Consider the following 19,377-nt stretch of genomic DNA (forward strand, 5'->3'; position numbering starts at 1 on the left):
TGGACACTGTGTTCTTTCTATTTGGAAATGTGTGTCTCTGTGGAGTTAGTGACTGGAGCACTGGGATGGCAGTATTTGTTTAGTCATCTTCAGAGCATGATAGGGGTCTTGCAGTTCTGCCAGACATCCAACCCCACCCTGACCCTCAACAAACAACCCTGTGGTGACATATAAGTATACACATAAAAAAAAAAAAAAAGAAACATCCTTTCACTTTCAACTGCTTTTAAGCTAACTTGACTTGTGTAAATATTTGTATGAACATGAAAAGATTCAACAACTAAGAAAAAAACTGAACAATTGTCATAGACATGTGACTAACAGAAATTGAATAATGTGTCCACCAGTATTAAGTACTGCAGTGGATCTCCTCATGGACTGCACCAGATTTGCCAGATCTTGCTGTGAGATGTTACCCCACTCTTCCACCAAGACACTTGCTAGTTCCTGGACATTGCTGGGGGGAATGGCCCTAGCCCTCCCCCTCCGATCCAACAGGTCCCAGACGTGCTCAATGGGATTGAGATCCGGGCTCTTTGCTGGCCATGCCAGAACACTGACATTTCTGTCTTGCAGGAAATCAAGCACAGAACGAGCAGTATTGCTGGTGGCATTGTCATGTTGGAGGGTCATGTCAGAATGAGCCTGCAAGAAGGGTACCACATGAGGGAGGAGGATGTCTTCCCTGTAACTCACAGCATTGAGATTGCCTGCAATGACAACAAGCTCAGTCCGATGATGCTGTGACACACCGCCCCAGACCATGACGGACCCTCCACCTCCAAATTGATCCCGCTTCAGAGTACAGGCCTCCGTGTAACCCTCATTCATTTGACGATAAACACGAGTCCGACCATCACCCCTGGTGAGACAAAACCGCGACTCGTCTGTGAAGAGCACTTTTTGCCAGTCCTGTCTGGGCCAGCGAAGGTGGGTGTGTGCCCATAGGCAACGTTGTTGCCGGTGATGTCTTTTAAGGACCTGCCTTCAAGCCCTCAGTCCAGCCTCTCCTAGCCTATTGTGGACAGTCTAAGCACTAATGGAGGGATTGTGAATTCCTCGTGCAACTCAGGTTGTTGTTGTTGCCATCCTGTACCTGTCCCACAGGTGTGATATTCGGATGTACCGATCCTGTGCAGGTGTTGTTACACATGGTCTGCCACAGCGAGGACGATCAGCTGTCCTTCCTGTAGTGCCGTTTTAGAAGTCTGACAGTACGGACATTGCAATTTATTGCCGTTGCCACATCTGCAGTCCTCATGTCTCCATGCAGCATGCCTAAGGCACATTCACGCAGATGAGCAGGGACCCTGGGCATCTTTCTTTTGGTGTTTTTCAGAGTCAGTTGAAAGGTCTCTTTAGTATCCCAAGTTTTTATAAGGGTGACCTTAATTGCCTACCGTCTGTAAGATGTTAGTGTCTAAATAACCGTTCCACTAATTAATTATAATCCATTAATTGTTTATGGTTCATTGAACAAGCATGGAAAACAATGTTTAAACCTTTAACAACAAAGATCTGTAAAGTTATTTGGATTTTTGCTAAATAATCTTTAAAATACATTGTCAGGAAAAAGGGACGTTTCTATTTTTGTTGAATTTATGTATACACACATACAAATACAGGGTTCTCACTCTTTTCAAGACACAATTTTCCAGGATATTTCATGCGCCCAACAAGTGTCAAATTTAAACAAAAATGCCATTTCTGTGTGTATTTGACAGAGGTTTCTCACCTCTAGATAAGCAGTATGCTCCATGGCATAGTGTGATTATTAATCCCTAAATACATAGTCTATATGTGCTGTGCAATTCACTGCTCTCTGTCTCTGTCATCTCACACTCACAAGTGTCCTTATGATGATCATGATGAGGTGTTTTCAGTGAATGAGCGGCCAGCTGTACACATTCATTTTGAAATGCGCATCACTTGCAGATTATTTATTTAATAAATTAAATCAGAATCTTTTTTAGTATAATTATCACACTAGGATATATCACAATTGTAAATGTACTGTACATTCAAACATTCATTTTCATCCTAATACAGTATGTCACGTTCCATGACATTCTGCGGTTTATTGCTATTGCCATTTTTATGATTATATTCCATGTTTTCTGCATACTACATGTTGTAACCATGGATTAAGCTGACTCCAATTGTTGAATTACTGAAAATATATTCACATTTCAAGATGTTAAGGCCAAATCATTACGCTACGAACCCAGTGTGAATTCTTATTATTTTTTTTAATTAGTGGTTTGACTGTCATCATTATCTAAATTTTATAATTCACAGTGATGCTCGTGAGGGTCCAAAATGTTGAGGCAATCACTAATCCACTGACATGTTTTCTGGGGTTATAATAAGCTAAAAGCACCAACTTAATATATTTTTATTGATTCAACTATAGAAAATTATCTTCACAATTGTGTAGAATTAGCTGCAAAAATAAAGAGTATTTTGGTGTGGCTTGCTTCTGTTTCACAATTATGTTCAGATTCAATAACAATAAAAATTCACTCATTTATTCATTTTTTGGTTCCTGGGTAGTAAGTGTTATTTCCTAATTGCTTATACATTTACTAAGGATTTTTTGTACAGGCCCGGTTGGGCCAGTGCTTCAGATTTTTACTGGCCCTGCCAACATTTTCACTGGCCCCAACACAAAAATGATAAATAGCTGTTTTTACCATCATGGCTTTAAAAATGTGTCCGAAGATAATCATTTTTTACATTATTATGTTTTTAAGAGAATTTTCCCCCAAACTGAATCACACATAATTTGCAAGATATGATTTATGCCTTATGTAATCCCATATATGCGCTTTACAGATATACAGTACATTCATAAATACTGTACATCATATTAACCTCAGCCATCCTGCCATTTACATGTGTTTTTAAGCAAAGAGTTCTGTTGTGCAGATGAGTTTTCAGTCATGCTGTCATGCAACTTTTGGCCATGTATAGTGTATTCTCGCACAGGATCAAAGATTTAATAACTTATTTAAAGATGTGATTATTGGCTGAATATAAACAACATATGAATCCCTGAAAAGAGACTTGCTACCAAATTGGTTGTGACTTATTACACGTCACAACCAATTTGGTAGCAGGTTAGGGAGATATTAGGCCTAATCTGTGAATTAAGAACGTGTTTATAACATGAAATCAGACAACATAAAGACCAACACAGCCTGATGCACAAAGCACAAAAAACAAAAATACCTGTACGATCCAGAAATGAGACATGTAACGGGGGTTTCATGAGGTTGATATGAAGTAGATGGTTTTGAATATTCATTTTCACCCTGCAGCTAAACAACTCTGATAATAATAGTATAATTGCCATAGTTATCTTGCTTCTTTTCATATCAAACGCCATTATCATGTCAAATTAATGATTAAGTTTTGAAACATTACCTAATTAAATGTATACTCACATTTTAGAAATTGAGCAGCTCGTGATTTCCAGACGGTACCAAAATTTCAGTAGTCGGTACCAATACCAGTGAAATTTCATGGTACTCGATACCATTTTCGGTACCAAAGCAAAACAGGTTACTAAACAACACTCTTTTAATAATAAAGTCTACAAAACATTAGCAGCAGAACTAAGAACAGAAATATGCCATTGAGCAACACTTTAAATATATAATTTTTTAATTATAACAAAACTGAACAATGTATGCTTAAAGTATTTCTGAACACTTAAATAAGATTTGCTTCAACTTTTGCAACTTTTAATTTAAGTTTTTACCAAGTACCGTAATTTCCGGACTATTGATCGCACCTGAATATAAGCCGCACCCACTGAATTTAAAAAAAAATATTATTTTGAACATAAATAAGCCGCACCTGTCTATAAGCCGCAGGTGCCTACCGGTACATTGAAACAAATGAACTTTACACAGGCTTTAACGAAACACGGCTTGTAACAAAAATAAATAGGCTTTAACGAAACACGGTGTGGCAGCGGGGGCGTGGTCAAGCGCCCGTCCGGGAGAGAAAAGCGGTAAGGGCGCTTACATCATGTGCTGAAAACTGGTGCCAGTGTGACAGTTTTCCCAAGAAGGACACGTGAAGCAGGGCACTTGACGTTCCAGGTAAGGCTTTTAATGGCCACAGCAATGTTTACAATCAATTTTATAAAGTTTCTCAATTCTTGGTCTTCTATGCGCCAACACTAGACTGACGTGTGTCTGTCTGTCTGTCACTCACTCAATCTCTCTCTGCTGCCTTTTTATGCCGCTCTCCCCACGCTTGCTGAAATTAGACACAGGTGTTAGACATTAGCTCAGGTGTAAGCGCCCTTACCGCTTTTCTCTCCCGGACGGGCGCTTGACCACGCCCCCGCTGCCACACACGGCTTGTAACAAAAAATTTGCAGTAAACAGTAGCCTAGCAAGAAAGTCATTGGTCACTATCTTCCTCCGCTTGTGCACATGAAACCACTGAAGTCATCTCCTTCGGTGTTGGAGTTTAATAGCCTCAGCTTTAGTTGTCTTTTTGCACTGAGTCAATTCATCACGCTGCTGTTTCCAATGTTTCCCGTGCAGCAGCTCTATTTCCTTTTCCAACAGCCAGATCAATCGCCTTCAACGTGAAAGCTGCATCATATGCATTTCTACCGTGTCTTGAGGGTGACAAAATGACTACCATAATCAGAATGATGTGAAGTTCGAGCGCGCTCGATTTAATCTAAACAGTAAACAAAAACGTTGTTTGACCTTAACCAGTTCGGCAATTTCATTGGTCTAATGAAAGCTTCATGCCGCCAAAACTGAGCACGTCACAGAATGTTTTTGTTTTTTTTAAATAAAATTTGAAAGCGGGAAAAATCCATATATTAGCCGCATCGTTGTTTAAGCCGCGAGGTTCAAAGCGTAGGAAAAAAGTTGCGGCTTATAGTCCGGAAATTACGGTACTAAAAAAAAGCCTAAATAAACAAGCATACAATAGAATGAATAAAAAACTATTTCCAAACTAATGTGCAAAATGCTCTCTTATTAATAAAGCTGCATTTTGCCATTTTTCTTCATGATAAGAAATGCATATGGACATATATTTAGATATATGATATTATGATTAAAGCAGTCGCATTCTAATCTAGCTGCATTTAGCGTGCGCGCGAGGGATGAGTTCCCCGAGGCAGAGTCTCTCTCAGCCAGGTACAGTTTCAAAAGGCGTTCGAAATTTCACGCCTCTGCATGGGTACCGGGTAGACCCGGTACTCGATACCCCGGTACCTTCAGAAATTCTGGAATCATAAATAATTTTTTGTTCGAGTACCGACTTGGTACCGGGGTACCGGTATTTTTGACAACACTACCAGACACAGGTATAACTGGGGTTTAACAAGTTTAAGTTTATTACGTCTCTACAGGCGAAATAATGAGAGAAAATTTTATAATGTAATAGTGGAATAATAGGGTTCAAAACAGTGTTACTATGAATGCAAACTTTAATACAGTGAAAAAGACACTCTAATAGCATAACATTTTATTTATAAATAAATAAAAATGTCCAACATTCTTTTGAACGTCCATTCAAAGAAATTTGATGCCATGAGTGTAACTTAATTTACTATTACTATTATTTTAATGGCCATGGAAAATGAAGCAATGTGATAACAATTTTACCTGGTTGCAAAAAGTGGTTTGTTAATTTACCTGATGAACTTTCACCTTTTTGCTGACCCTTTATGCTTCGCAGAGCTGATGTGTGCTTCTAAATCACTTGCACCTTTATTAGCAACTGACACATAAGTGCCATCTTTACATGTCATACATTCTGCTTCCCACAGATCTCGACCTGGACGAAAACATGGGAATTGTTTGAGCAAATCTTCTGTAAATTTGCACTTTCGGTTGGACATTGTTTCCACTTAGCTGTCATTTGCTGCTATTCTCAAGCAACTGTTTGATGCCGAACACAACAGTGCTTCGCGCGTTTGTGGAGAGATTGACAAGCAGGAATTTGGCCAACAGTTGCTGCAAGTCTCATATAATTGACCAATTGGTGTGCATGAATGCGAGACTTACAAAGAGGAGTTAAAGCAATGCAAATATGCGTGCACACACACACAATTATGTAATAGACCAGATGCACATCATAATGCAACTAAAGCCGAATCCCGACATTTTCGCAACTTTAGAAATCCCGGCTGGACGCTTATTTTAAGGTCCAAAAAAAAGAGGAAATGAATCCACTAGTTTGTACTGCCGCTACTGGGTGTCTATAAAGTAACTTAATCCAACCAATAAAGGTATTCCTGAACCCGTACATTTCCAAAACCTTATATATATAGATACTCCTATTCTATCATATCAAATCCCTTTTCAGTGACAAGTGAGATGGCAGCGACCGGAGTCTGATCATTCACCAATGACCACATTATAGAGATGAAATGCCTAATGTTATCAGAAGAGCTATGGCCCCTAATAAACCCTACCTGATCTAGAAGTATAAGATATTTCATAACTTTACTTAATCGGTTAGCCAAAATGTTTGACAATATTTTAACGTCTAGCTGGATCAGGGAAATTGTACAGAAACTCTTACTTACACTATTAAACATAGATGTGAACTCTATTGTCGATTTTTTATGATGTGACTTCAAGGGTTTCAGTGATCTCAGATCAAGATTTTTTCCGATCACATTTCTTCCAGGTTTTATTAATGCGTTGGACAGTTATAAGCCCAATTCCAGTGATTTCAGACCCACAATTCGTTTTTTTTTGTTCCATTTTCCCCTGAACCTGTAGCATTGTGTGCTGGATACATAACTTGGTAAGTTTGACGACAATATACTAAATCATGTTTTCGTTCGGCAGACGCCATCGATCTGACGTTGCACATTTTCATCAGCACAAATATTCAGAAGAGCCCTGATTTTGTCTACTGACCAGTACTGATGATTCTCCATTCTCCATTGATCTGTTGAGCTAAGCTGGTAGCTAGATATTAAAAATTAGGAAATTAGTATCTTTGTGCTGAAACCTCTGACCTAATTTAGCTAAACTCAGTGAGTGGGAACGCAATTGGACCTGGCAAACACTAGCACTCTCACTTGGCCTGATAGTCGAAACGTGACTAATGTTTCGACTATCCACAACAACAACAAAAAAAAGGTACATTAGTTGTTGAAAACAAGAATACAGAACATTAAATAATATAAAAAATAAATTCACACACGTGACCATCAATGATCGTCAATATTCAAACCTAATAACAGCAGGTTTCAACTGAAGAAGTTACTTACTACAGCCTAAAAAAATTACACTCATAAAAGCATTACATTATTTTGTTCACTTATCAGTAGCCCCATGCGCTGCAGAGGTAGTGACGGGGTCTTGTTCTTTCTGTTATATTAACAAAACCCATGGAAGATAAGATCATCATTGGGTCATATTTGACCTCATATCCTTCACAGCGGCTGCACTTTGAAAACTGAAAACAGCTGTTGGAGTTTGTGAATGTAGTATTTTTGTAATGTACCAAGTAAATACATGTCCCTTGTATAATTAACAGCATTAGCTGTGAGATCATTTCTTTCATATGTAAGCAAAAGGGACATTATAACTAAAATCTACCATTCTGAATCATTATTGTATTGAATGCTTCTGAGTGGGGGGGCCAGGCTTCTGTCCCAATTCTAGAACAGCCCCTGCTAGGTAGTCAGCATTCTATGCATCATGTTTTGAAAGTTTGAGGGCACCTATGAAGCCCAACAAATTACAAATGCTGTCTAGCAACTCAGTAGGTTTTGAAACAGTCTGTGCTTATACACTGGCAGCCAAAAGTTTGGAATAATGTACAGATTTTGCTGTTTCGGAAGAAAAATGGTACTTTAATTCACCAAAGTGGCATTGAAATTATCAAAAAGTATAGTGAGGACTAGAGATGCACCGATCGACCGGCCAGGGACTGGAATTAGCCGATTTTCCGCATGCTCGGCCCGGACCTTTTTGCCAGCGGCACAGGCAATAACGTCACAGCTTCATGTAAAGATGATCATTCACGTGGGAGATCTTCACTGTGTGAGTGAAGAATACATAAACTTCGAAATGAGTAGTAATTGTAAGGCCAAAGTAAACCGTGGGGGAACCATAACATTCGGATCAACAAACCTAATTAGACATTTATAACACCATCACCCAGCTGAAAATGCCCATTTTAAAAAAGAAGCTAAAAAGTGAAAGCGGCTAAAGCTAGCCAGAGCTCAGAGCCAGTCACAAGTCAGCAGCCTCCTTGGAATGAGCAGCGAAAAGACCAAAGCAATTACGAGGAAAATTATGGAATTCATGGCCCTGGATGACCAGCCGTACTCCATAGTTGAGGACAGAGGGTTCAGAAATCGAATACATTTCCTCGATACAGAGTAGAAGGTACTTTCCGACGTCATGTTGCCTGAGTTGTTTAATCTCGTGTCATGTCACACACGCAGCCTGTTACCTGTCAAAATTTGGGTACACAAATCCGGGAGAGGGGAAGTGGGGTGCTGGATGGCAGAGGCAGGCTAAATACTATACAAATTGTGCCGTTGTGATTTAATGTACTGAGTAACGTAATTTTTCCCACCGTGTCCGATATTAAAATCAGTGCGCCACACATTGCAAAAGGCATGGGCATTGTCGGTATGGCTTCGGGATATGAAATTAAATTCTTCTATCCAGCTGTTGTTAAATGTACGTGTATATTTTGTTTTTTTCACCGGAGCACCAGCTGAGTCTTCTCCTCCCATCTACCAGTGATGCTTGATTTAACATCCCGAGTCTACTGCCTGCACAGATATCAACAGAGAAAATGGGTTGTAGGTTGCCAGGTTGAGGTCATAAATTATTTTTAATTTGTATGATGTGTCGATTGTGTGAGTAGGATGCGTTTCATTCAAGATCTGGCAACTGGACCACCTTGGAATAATATATTGATGTGATTTTTAATATAAAGTGGGTTGGGCCATACAAATTACGGGAGTTGTTTTTGGGAGAAATAACAAAACGGAAGACTCCCGGGAGTGTTGACAGATATGGTTACAAGCTGTTCCCGAAGCAGTGCTCAGTTTTACAACTGATATTAGTACATCTAACTCAAGTTGAGCGTATTGGACACTTCAGTTTTTCAGATCTTTGTAATTGTTTTGTTAGACGAGTAATAAAGAGAAAAAGCTCCATTTATAAAAATAGTAGAAAATGACATCTGTTATATAAAGCAACTCATTTGCAGTTAATTTTTATTTCTAACTCTTTCTAGTCACAGAGCACTTTATTTTGAGAGTTGTTTAAGTGAGAGAAGATCCTGTAACTTAGTGCAGTTTGGGGGAAATTGTAATGTTTAATAATTTATTTTATTATGAAAATAAAATTTAGCATTGAAGAAAGGTAGATTTTGTTTGTATATGTGGTCAATAATAGTTCTTAGAAAGAAAATCGGAATAAATCGGTATCGGCAGGTCACACGTGCAAAAAAAAAAAAAATCGGAAATCGAAATCGGCCAAGAAAATTGCAGTCGGTGCATCTCTAGTCAGGACATTACTGATGTAAAAACAGCACCATCAATATTTTATTTTTTTTATTTTATTTAATAAAATCTAATCTAGACAGGCCCCACTTCCAGCAGCCATCACTCCAACTTCTTACCTTGAGTAATCATGATGCATTGCTAATTTGGTACCAGAAAATCACTTGCCATTATATCAAACACTGCTGAAAGCTATTTGGTTCTTTAAATGAAGCTTAACCTTGTCTTTGTGTTTGGTTTTGAGTTGCCACAGTATGCAATAGACTTTGTTTAAAAAATTGTTATTCAATCATCGTTTATACAATGCTTGAAATTGCACAAAAAAAAAGAAAAAACACTGAAGATTTCATACAAAGGTGTATACAACAGTCTTCAAAGACAAAGAACAACTGGCTCTAACAAGAACAGAAGAGATGTGGAAGGCCAGATGTACAAAAAAACAATAAGTACATCAGAGTCTCTAGTTTGAGAAATAGATGCCTCACATGTCCTCAGCTGACAGCTCTACTGAATTCTACCCGCTCAACAACAGTTTCATGTACAACAGTAAAGAGAAGACTCAGAGGTGCAGCCCTTATGGGAAGTATTGCAAAGAAAAAGCCACTTTTGAAATGGAAAAACAAAAAGGCAAAGAAACAGACATTGGACAACAGATAATTGGAAAATAGTTATGGATCTTAACCCCATCGAGCATTTATGACTGCAAGGTGTGTGAGAAGTGGTAAATGGTCTGCACTTATATAGCGCCTTTTTAACCTTAAAGGTATTCAAAATGCTTTACACTGTGACTCATTCACCCATTCACACACACATTCATACACCAATGGTGGCAGAGCTGCCATGCAAGGTGCTAGCCTGCCATTGGGAGCAACTTGGGGTCTTGCCCCAAGGACACTTCGGCATGTGGAGTCGTGTGGGCCGGGATTCGAACCACCAACCCTGCGATTAGCAGCCGACCCGGTCTACCACCTGAGCCACAGCCACCCGACAACTATGGCAAGTGCTACAGAAAGTGTGAGGTGAAATATCACCAGAGTATCTGGACAAACTGACATCTAGAATGCCATGGATCTGCAAAGCTGTCATTGCTGCATGTGGAGGATTTTTTGATGAGAACTCTTTGAAGTAGTTTAAGAAGTTCTGAACATTTTTTTCAAATTGTAATGCATTTTTACGTTATTACAAAATATGATCAGTTGAATAACATTTTCTTTCCATAAGAGCAAAATCTTTACATTATTCCAAACTTTTGGCCCCCAGTGTATTTATCAGGTACATTAATGAGAACTTTATCACTTAAGTCTTCAAATTGAAACCGATTAAAACTGCCAACAGTACAAAAACTATTGATCGACTAACAGTTATCACTGAAAATCAAACCTTTAGCTGAACACCATAAACTGACAGCCTGGTGGAAAGTAAACAGAATTAATAAATCACCACTAACTCCATGTAGATACACCCCAATCTGGCACAAACCTGATTTTCAACTATACAATATTCCTGTCCACTTCCCATCATGGCAGCACAAAGGAATCACTCACCTCCATCATTTATTCCAAAACAACCAATTCATATCATTTAACACACTAGTACAGAAATACAGTCTAGGGAGGGGACAGTTTCTCCAGTATCAACAAATAAAATCCATAATTAAATCAAAGATTAATATAACCAATAACCCATTACACCCTTCTCAGTTAATGGAAGAAATAATGAAAATCACTAATTTCAAAAAATGTATCTCGAAACCCTATAAACTAATATCACATACTGATGTAACTATAACACTACCAATAATCAAAAAATGATTATTAAGGGAAAATGATTTAGCGCTCTCCTCCAACCCCGAACTCTGGAAAGAAATTTGTAACAACACTTTCTCTATGACTAACAATACAAATTTACAACTCATACAATACAAGATTATTCATAGGACCCACATCACCCAAAAAAGAAAGTTTAAAATGGGTTTAAGCGACAACGACACCTGCTCACAATGCACTTTGGGTAGCACTGACGATTACTTACATGCCACATGGACTTGTCAACCAGTTTATTCCTATTGGATAGCAGTGACTGATAAACTTTCCACTATTATGGTCTGTAGAATCCCTCCACTGCCATCACTCTGTTTACTCGGTAACACCATAGAAGTCGATAATCTTCCAATATAAAAACCCATTCCTCATCTCTCTAACTATTGCCAAGAAAATAATTCTGTTAAACTGGAAAATTAAAAAAATCTATACGTGTGTGTGTGTGCATGTGCGTGTTGATATTATATATTGTTCATATTATTATTTATAGCACTATCATCATTAATACCATCTCTATTATTACCACTATGATTGTTAGTACTATTTCATTACTATCAATATTATTATACTATAGTCAGCATAATCATCAATGTCATTGTATATTTCCATAATTTTGTCAATAATTTAGTTGATTTAATACATATTTTCTAATTACTATGACAGTATTATCATATCATAATTATATTTATAACCTATTAATATATAACAATAATGTTTATTTCCTATTTTTGTTACAAACACATATCTATAAAACTACATAATTACCCCCTTTTTTTTTCCCCTTTCATTTATTTGTATTTATATTTATTTATTGATATATTTTTAAATTAACCCTTTTCTTTTCTTCAGTAAATACTGAATAGAGATGTACACCTACACTTCACATAATATCATGCAATATCTGTTTTGTTTGTTTTTGGTTTATTGGTTTGTTTATCTTGTATTTATTTTGTTAAAAGTATTTCCATACTTTGCTCTAATAAAGGGACAGGGGAAAAAAAAATAGGTTTATATGCTATAATATATTTGATTTATTTTCTTTGCATGTAAATTATGCATGTAATTGGTATAGTTAATGCTATTATTGTTATTGTTGATGGGGTTGTAGTGGTGGCAGTACTGATAGTTATGTTAGTATAGAACAATCTATCATCCCTCCCACCTGCCTCCCTTATAAAACCCAATTCCAAAAACATTCTATTTATACACTCATAACTTATATACTATATTAGCTGTCTGGGTCTGGGGGCTGCTCTAGTACGTTTGGCACATCTTGTCAGCATAGGCATTGCCTGTGCGAATTTTGATTTGCCTGGCCCCTCCCTTTGCCGCATCTGCCGCCAGTCCTTTCTCTTATTTTAACTTGACTGTGTCGGAATGCTATCTGGGTTGGATGTGGTATCTCTGGCTGTGGAGACAAATGGTGCACACCACAATTCCAGCAAAAGATTGAAAACCAAAATGTAAACCAAACAATGATTTCTGGTCATCTGTCGGGTCACAACCAGGCCAGGTGAGCTTGATTTGGAGGTGCCTGTCGTGGTGCCCCAGTATCCTTTGTGGAGGAAGACACAGCGGCGCACAGAAGCTTAACCGCTGGTATGGGATTGCAGGCAGCGGGGGAGGGGGGGCCGGGGGGGATTAGAGTTGGGGTTGGTGTCTGTGTCGGGCGGGTCTGTTGGATGTGTTGCTGGCAGGGGTGGAGCAGCTCCCAGACCTCGAGAGTTTCGTATATCGGCAATCATTTTATTGACTTGTCTAAAATTTCATAAAGCTGAGATTATATTATTATTATTATTATCACTACTACTACTGCTATTATTGTTTTTATTATTATTACTGCTACCACTACTACTACTACTATTATTGTTATTATTATTACTACTAGTATTATACTACTACAACTATTAATATTATTATTATAACTGATTGTTCCATATCAAAGTTTAAATCTATATCTTTGTCACCAACATCACCAGAATTATTTTTTTATTAATAATAATGAATACTATTGACTACTATCACACCATGATTTATTTCTCAGGTAATTCTGACAAATATCATATCTCTATTACATACACCGTCACTGACATCACTGGGTTGCCAACTTTCTACTAGCCAAATACGATACATCCCAGCTCTAAACATGGGACATTTGTTTTCAGCGGGGCTCCAGCATGAGACACAGTGCACAATGGTTAAAGAGGTCAATCTAGAGCTTGTTTTATAGGAAAACCAAATAGAAATACAGCACGGAAGGACACAAAAACACATTTGGTGTGAATGGCTGCTAATAAGCTTAAAATTACAACCACTTAAAAATAATGACATTTAGCATTTGGAAGAACCACATTTCTAACAACCAACTGGTTACTAGGGTGGGTAGAGTCACGTTGGGTTAACCTCCTCTTGGTCGCTATAATGTAGGGATGGGCAATACCACTTATTTTCTTTTCGATCCGATACCAAGTACTTTTAGGCCAGTATCGCCGATATCGATACCAATACCTCTACTGAATTACATTTTTACAAATTCTTTGGATAAAACTATTACTTAAATGTTTTATATATTTATAGGTCTAAGCAAAATATGATTAGGCTGCTTTGTTTACCTTTTAAAAATTAGTAAGTATAAGCAACCACAAAATTAACCATAGATATTATTATATGGTTAATATTACTAAAACCATGTTACCATATGGATACTTCAGTAATACTGTAGTAAAACCATGGTTAATTGTATCAAAACCTTGGTACTGCCAAAAAAAATAAAGAAGCGGAAGAAAAAATAGCTCCGGTGCCATTCAACAATTCGCTCATATAATTGTTCCACTTCGAAGCTTAGGAGATACTTTAATATTAATTTTATCTAAATAATAAGATCGCTGGTTTAAAAAAAAACCTTCAGAATCGATATTTTAATGTGAGGATCAATATTCTTGATACCACGTCAGTGTCGGAAGTATGGATACTTTAGTATCGATCCACCCATGCCTACTATAATGTGGTTCTCACTCTCTGTGGGGTGTGTGGGGAGTTGTGCGTGGATGCCGCAGACAATAGCATAAAGCCTCCTCACGTGCTAGGTCTCTGCGGTAACACGCTCAAGTCTGGTGCATTTCTGTGCTATCTAAATAACGAATGTTCAGTACAAACGTTTAATCTTTTTTCTGCATATTTTTTGAAAATAATTATGAATCGTTCCAAAATAATCAAATCAAATATAATCGTGGCCAAATTTCAGATTTCACAATGCATCGTCATTGTTAGGTAAAGAATCGAATCATTACCAGCCCTAACATTTACTTTTTGTTGAACTGTTGTATAAAAGCAATATCACACTTGCAATCATGCTCTATGGTACTAAATCAGCATGGCTGTGATTACCATGTGGCACTCAGCCTGTGTCTGAATCACAGCTGGGTTGATGTAGGGCCATACCAGCAGGATTGTGCATTTGATATTGCTTTATTCAAAATAACCACATCAGAAAAGGGTCAACCATTTCCTGTTATTTTCAATCATATCTAGAATTTTATAACATACAATATTCTACTATATGAACAAATTAATCTCCATTGTGACTGGATCTGTCAATGTGAGCCCACTTTGAACATTTTTCATAACAAATCTAATACCCACTTAAGAAAAACAGGGGGGACTTTTTACCCCAACTACTATGCTTTCACTTATTGAACAGTTATTTAAAAAAACTTTTTCAATAAGTGATTTTATCACCTTAAACAAAACCGAAAATTACAAGTATTTTTAATGTGATAATTTCATTTTCAGGGATTCTCATTAGCTAGTCTACATAAAATTGCCACATTTTAAAAATGGATAAATATTAAATCAAATTACCTCAAAATCAAACTTTAGACATTTCACGCAGTGATCTAATGGGTAAGGAATAGTTTGCATTGTATAGTGCTGTTTAGTGTTTTGGGAGGAAATACAATCAAAGTGCCTTTTACCCCAAGGGGGCCTTTAGCCCCTTTGTACCCTACTTGTACTGTACCATGTACTATAAGCGTTGCAGTTTTCTGAGATAGAGAGTTTCAGGACGAGCACTGACATATCAATGCAATGTCATGTCATAAATTACTAGTGTTTTTTAATCATAATAATCGTGCACTTTTGCACGCGACTGCTTTTAAGAGTGACGAATTCTGCTTCTGATTAAAAACACGACAGATTATTCACGACAAATATGTTGATTGACCGACCGGTTGTGTCAAGTGTAACGTTTAACAGCCGGTATCTCACACAACTCCGTCGGTGTTTCATATCCATTCTTCGGTTTGTGTGCGAGTCAATAAAATACGCGAAAATCGGCGTCCCGTATGGATATCACAAGAAACGCTGGTAACCCTGCTGACATGATCAATCGGGGCTTGACTGAATAGTTTTGTAATTTAGCTACCTAACCAATATAATAGCAAATGTGACTGTTCTCACAGCTAAAACACAATAGAAATTACCACTTCTTCAATTTAGTGACACCCACTTTCAACACTGTTGTCCAGTCTTTGGGTGTGAGTTTACATGCTAACCACTAATGCTAACAGGACGTGCTACTTCACCAGGACGCGAGATATAATAAATGTCTAATTTATTACCTCAGCTCCTTCCTTTCGGTCTATATAAGCGTCTGTCAGGACAGATGATCTTCTTGGTAGTGTTCAAGGGTAGATAACAGCAGGTATTCCGGGATTCAGGCGTATGTGGCATCGTTCAAGAGGCAGATAGCCGTCTCATGCTAAAATGATGGTTGGCCACTGCAAACACAGCGCGACTGACAGACCATAGACATACACACTAGATCAAACCCCAACACTATGCCCGCCTACCAGATGTTTCTTCTGCATATTTTCAACACCTTCTTTCTGTCTATACATGGCAGCTGCGCTACATATTAATGTTAATTGTGTAAGCTGAACAGTCAACAGGTGACGTCCATTTAGGGATGCACCAATGTAGATTTCTTTATTATTATTATTATATATTTTTTGCCGATACCGATCCTACTACTGCTACTAGCATACTTATACTATAATAATATTAAAGAATATTCTGGGTTAAATAAATGTTCTTAGGCATGTTATCATGATTTTAGTGTGTTAAAATCACTTACTGTCTTACAGGAACAGCTGTCTTTAAAAACTATTTTAATGAGCTTCAATGCTGTTTTTTTTCTTCAGGATCTAGGGGTTCTCGCACACCTCAGCGTGGAGTTCGAATGACATCACAGTCCAGGAGCAGAAGCTTATTCCCCATGTCTCAAGCTAGTACGTCCATGGTCAATATTTATTATTGTATCATTCTTTAATAAGCATAAAGTAAGATTTATAAAATACTTGACAGAAATAAATTAATGTGTTTTCTTCCACAGAATACCAGAAGTCAGTGCTTGGAAAGCTAGTTGAACTTCTAGATGAGATAAAAAGAGTCGGGAGGCACTATGAGCCCCTGAATTCGGCTGTCCATGTTGCTAGACTAGAAACCTTAGAAGAGTTTGCTCAAGAAGAGGCACGTCTCAAGGACCGCAACCTCTGGGAACAAAGGGTATGATTTATACAGAAATTGGACTAAACTCAATTAGATGTTAATTTGACTAGACCCCCAAGTCTCCAAAAAGTCTAAATGATCTATACTGTACAAAAAGATGCTTTTCTCGTGCATCTATTAACATGCACAGCTTTATATAATGTGTAATTGAGGGACACACAGTGCTTGAATTTTCGTATAGGCATATTTTCATGCCTTTAGAGGTATACTGTCCCATAATATTTTGCATGGACTCAACATGTATGGAGGAGTCAACATGACCAGTTCCCATTTAAGCTCAATCTGGCAACAGTCAGTATATTACCAATACCATGGGTTTATTCATAATGTATTGAGTGGCTTTTCATGTGTCATGTACAGGTGTCCCAGCTCTCAAAGGTGGGAGGGAGGAACGATAAAGACTGCGTCCATAAAGTGATGGACAGGTATTAAACAAATGTCACACGCTCAGAATATAGAATGTAATTATGCAGTTACATTTTTACTCATTGCCTGCTCTGTTTGCCCTCCTCTTAGCACATAGAAAAGCAAAAATGCGGAAAGAGATGATTCATTAGGAGTAATGCAAGCATAAAGGAATATTTGTAGAATGTAGGCATGGACCTCACCCTATGATTTTGTGCATGTATTCTTAGGCTTTTCACCAACAGCCTAATGGCATCTTTCAACATGAAGGGGCGGCGTAGCAGTGAGAAAAAAGCCCTCCAGGATACCACTTTTTACTCTGTGGTAAAAAGTAACTGCATTTTTCATGTTTATATATATATATATATATATATATATATATATATATATATATATATATATATATATATATATATAATTTAGCTTACCAATTGTATTTCTTTTGGAAAGGTATGCAAATCGATGCAATTGTCAATTGATTAAATGTAAATACAATGTGTAGGAGCCTTAATGATGTAAGACAGGGTTTATTCATGCACCATCTAATATATTTTCTTTTGCAGCTGCAGTAATGAAGTGGAGTAAAACTGCCACAGAAGTTGAAATCAGGGCTGCTATGGCTGAGACACTTAAACATGCTCCCGGGAGAGCTGGAGGTGGAGGTCGAAAAGTGAACATTTGTAGTGTACATTTTCTGAGTTGTTTTGTGTTGACTCTTGGAATGTGCTTTTGCAATGTGAAATCTGTGTTGGTTACTGGTTTATTGCACTATTTTAAAATGTGTTGTTTTAATAAAGCTATTCTAAGCTAACTCTTTAAAGCTTTGTTTCATTCATATGTTAATCTAAAATGTTATTGGCATATTAATGTGTTGGACTTGAATTGTCAATAGGCATCGAGTAAACGTTGAAGATCGACCTGTTTTCAACGTTGAAAAGTCGGACAAATTTGACGTCTTTTCAGTTTTCATTTTCAACCTTCAATGGACCGTAATTAGACGTTGAAGATTGACCTGTTTTCAACGTTGAAAAGTCGGACAAATTTGACGTCTTTTCAATTTTCATTTTCAACCTTCAGTGGACCGTAATTAGACGTTGAAGATTTACGTCTATTCAACATCTAATAGACGACTTTTTGCTTGCTGGGAACCTTATCAGAATCAGAATGAGCTTTATTGCCAAGTTTTCTTACGTACACAAGGAAATTGTTTGGTGATAGGAGAAACAAGTGCCCACAGAACATTACAGTGAGACACAGAATACAAAACAAGGTAAGAATATAAATAGACATGCAAATAATAGGACATTTAACAGAATGGCATATGTACATGTGCAAGTGGTAATATGCATGATAGGGGTATGTTCAGTTATTAAATATGAGTGAATTTACACATGTATGCTATTTAAATTATCGCAATATGGGGAGCTGTGGCAGTTTAATTGTTCATCAGGAAAATGGCCTGAGGGTAAAAACTGTTCTTGTGCCTGGACGTCCTGGCGATCAGTGCTCTGTAGCGCCGGCCAGAGGGCAACAGTTCAAAGAGGGAGTGGGCAGGGTGTATTTGGTCCAGAGTGATTCTACCTGCATGTTTCCTCACTCTGGAGACATACAGGTCTTGGAGGGTGGGCAGGGGGGCACTAATAATCCTCTCAGCAGCCCTGACTGTCCATTGCAGTTTCCTTCTGTCTAATTTGGTGGCTGAACCAAACCAAGTGCTGGAAGATTTCGCCTGAAGTTCAGTATCATCTCTACTGTTTTGAGCATGTTCTGCTCAAGGTGGTTGTGACCGCATCAGACAGCCAGCTGATCAAACTCCCGTCTGTATGCAGACTTATCATTGTCACTGATGAGGCAGATGACCGTAGTGTATGAAAGCATTTCAACGCCATTAATCCGCGCGCATTATTGATGCATTATTGAGGATAGATTAAAGCCTCTGTAAAGTTATTGCACTTAACACAAAAGTTATTGAGACACATTATATTCCCAGAGTTATCCATAACATGTGTCACTGACCATATGCCTTTTTGCCACCACTCATCAATAAAAGATTTCTGT

At 37.8% G+C, this 19,377-nt stretch overlaps 2 protein-coding genes across 2 annotated transcripts in view; both read right to left on the reverse strand.

Annotated features, from left to right (window-relative positions):
* The window catches only part of LOC127621478 (cytospin-A), a 51,560-nt gene extending 34,985 nt beyond the window's left edge, over positions 1–16,575 (reverse strand). The window contains exon 1 of the mRNA XM_052095107.1: positions 15,966–16,575. The gene's annotated coding sequence lies outside the window, so the exon portion shown is untranslated. The remainder of the gene's footprint in view (positions 1–15,965) is intronic.
* The window catches only part of LOC127621481 (phosphoglucomutase-like protein 5), a 242,965-nt gene that overhangs the window by 81,773 nt on the left and 141,815 nt on the right, over positions 1–19,377 (reverse strand). The gene's annotated exons all lie outside the window — the stretch shown is intronic.

The sequence above is a fragment of the Xyrauchen texanus genome, chromosome 27 (assembly GCF_025860055.1).
Source record: "Xyrauchen texanus isolate HMW12.3.18 chromosome 27, RBS_HiC_50CHRs, whole genome shotgun sequence".
Taxonomy (NCBI): Eukaryota; Metazoa; Chordata; class Actinopteri; order Cypriniformes; family Catostomidae; genus Xyrauchen; species Xyrauchen texanus.